At 36.8% G+C, this 2,846-nt stretch overlaps 1 pseudogene; it reads left to right on the top strand.

Annotated features, from left to right (window-relative positions):
- Window positions 1–728: 728 nt before the first annotated feature.
- LOC135875322 (U4 spliceosomal RNA) lies at window positions 729–855 on the top strand (annotated as a pseudogene).
- Window positions 856–2,846: the final 1,991 nt, after the last annotated feature.

Below are 2,846 nucleotides of genomic sequence, written 5' to 3'. Positions count from 1 at the left end.
CTTGTTAATTTTTTGGCATTTGATAAGTTTCGCAACTTGTTTTTATGCACATCCCTATCGGACCAAAATGTGACACACTCTCTCAGCTTAGAGCTGCAAATTTAAGCAAATAAGAGATGTGATTTGGTAAAAGACATATTTTTTTTGTTAACTGATATAGATTTTGTCATATTAAAGAGTTAAAATGTTCATAAATATTAATAAAAATATATTGGTTCTGATGGCACAAGATTAGACCGTGATGAACATGTCATCTCAGATCAGCTTATTATATAAACAAACCACTACTAGTGGCTGGTGCTGGATCAAGTGCATGTTGAAAGGTAGAGAATTGTTACATTTTAGTGTCTTTATAGTTGTACATCTAGTTGACTAAGGAATTATTTATGTGTGAGAATTTCTCATTATTATCTTCATATGGTAGCTAAAAGAGGTGACTGGTTGGTTGGTTGAGCCCTAGCTTGGTAGCTTGGCCATCATCATAGGCTTTCATGGTCTATAGGCCCAGATTCAAGGTGGAAATTTGTGAGGACAATCTTGTACAGTGAGTTTTGTGAGGACACACGTTTGAAATTTTTGGACATTATCCCTCTGTCTGTATCAGTGTCTGTGTTTACTATATATATGTCATCCCTTCGTCTTCAGCTCAGCCTGTTATATTATACCTTGCATGCTTGAGTTTTGATTCAGCGATAAGGATAATAACCTGACTGTTTTATTTTGTGTTCTTAATTAGTAAGTGGCAGTATCATAGCCAAGGAGGTTAATCTGAGGTGTGATTATTGCTAGTTGAAAACTTTTCCTTCATTTTAAGTCTTTTCAGGACTTGTGTATCATTCAGCCTTTGTGTACATGTTTACAGTAGAAGATTTCAAGTGTAGATAAGCTACTTATTTACAGCAGAATATTTCAAGTGTGGATAGGCTACATATTGACCAGATAGATCACTATGAAGAAGAGATTTGAAAGTGGTGCAAGCAAGAGATAGCGAAAACAACTGAGTGAAGCAGCAGCTAAGAGCTCAAAGCCAATAACTTCATTTCTCAAACCACTGGAAAACACACCTTACGCAACAAACAATGCTACAGATAATGAAAACTCCGCAACTGCAAAAGGTGATATTTCAATGCCAATACCTGAACATGAGGACAGTAGTCAAGAAGATGTGCCAACAGTAACAGATGCAAAAGTGGAAATTGGCTTTCTTTGGTTCCAACCAACGTATTGGTGATAGTGCAAATGAAAACTTTCTAGGCATAGTTGAGCTCCTCAGCAAACATGACCCACTTTTATCAGAGCATGTTAAATGTGTTCGAGAATCGCAAGAGAGTCAAAAGTGCATGCAAGTCCTTTATCTCTCCATGTGCATACAAAACGAGTTTATTGAGCTATGTGGGTCATTCATACAAACAACAATTCTTGATGAGATTTGAAATGCCAAGTATTTTTCAATCATTGTTGATGCCACTCCAGATTGTTCTCACAAGGAACAGACTACTATGGTTATTCGATATGTTAAGATTGTAGACAGCTCAAAATGTACTAGCAATTCTAGAAGGTTTTAAGTTAGATTTTCAAGTCTGCATTGGTCAAGCCTATGACAATGGATCTAATATGGGTGGAAAGTACAAAGATGTACAAGCAGTTCTGCTTGAGCATAATTCAAACTGTATTTTCTCCAGCTGTGGAAACCACACATTAAACCTTGTATCATGCAAGAAGGCAATTACTTACTTTGGAACTGTTCAGCAAATATACAATCTCTTCAGTAGCAGTCCACAAAGGTGGGAAATTCTGAAATAATATCTTTCTGTTTCACTGCATGGGATGTCCAAAACTAGATGGTCTGCATGGATTGATGGTGTTCAACCAGTTGCGCAGCATTTGAATTCAGTGAGGAAGGCTTTAAATGAGCTTTAATCTCTCAATCTTACTGCACAGGCTCGAACTGAACTTCAGTCTATTCAGAAGCACATGTCCAAATTTCAATGCATTCTGATGTCATCTTTGTGGCTAAAGCTACTTACAATGATCCACCAACTAATCTGGTAATTGAAGCACGCAATGCTACATTTGATGTTGAGAGGGATAACATTGAAAGTCTTATCAATGACATTCAACATATTAATGAACAATGGAATGCGATCCTGACTGAGTCCAAATTAGTAGCACAGAATATTGGCATTTCATCTGAGTCTCCACCAATCGCAACTTACCTACTGAATCCGATGCTGAGCAGCATTATAGGGTCAATGTCTTCTTTGTCATCATTGACTCTATTCAATCATGTCTTACACGTCGATTTGAGTCACTGAGACTAATTTGTACCCTTTTGGGGTTTCTTTGGTAGTTCAACAGATTGAGTAATGAAGATCTACTTTCTGCAGCTGAACAATTTCAGCAACAGTACAACAAAGAAATCTCAAAAGATCTCAGTGATGAGGTCATCTTCCTCAAATGAATATATTCCATAAACTTTAAAATGGATTGCAAGCCAAAGCAATAGCTTCAAGAAATACTCAAATTTAGACTCTCTGGAATGTTTCCTAATATCACAATTGCATTGCATATTTTTGTCAGTTTGCCTGCATCAGTGGCTTCAGGTGAACGCACCTTCAATGCATTGAAGCAGGTAAAGAACTATCACTGTTCAACTATGGGACAAGAGTGTTTGAATGGTCTCGCCATGCTTAATATCAACTGTGACATTGCACGAAAGCTAGATTTTTCCTCAATAATTAGTGCACTTACACAGAAAAAGGCTAGAAAAGCATTTGTTAAATAAAAAATATTCAAATTGAGTCTCACTCTTTTTTTGGTGCCTTATTTTGTTTTCATGTGTCGTC

This window comes from Emys orbicularis, chromosome 2 (genome assembly GCF_028017835.1).
Source record: "Emys orbicularis isolate rEmyOrb1 chromosome 2, rEmyOrb1.hap1, whole genome shotgun sequence".
NCBI lineage: Eukaryota > Metazoa > Chordata > Testudines > Emydidae > Emys > Emys orbicularis.
The sequence above is the reverse complement of the archived record's forward strand: the minus strand, read 5'-3'. Positions and strand labels throughout refer to the sequence as shown.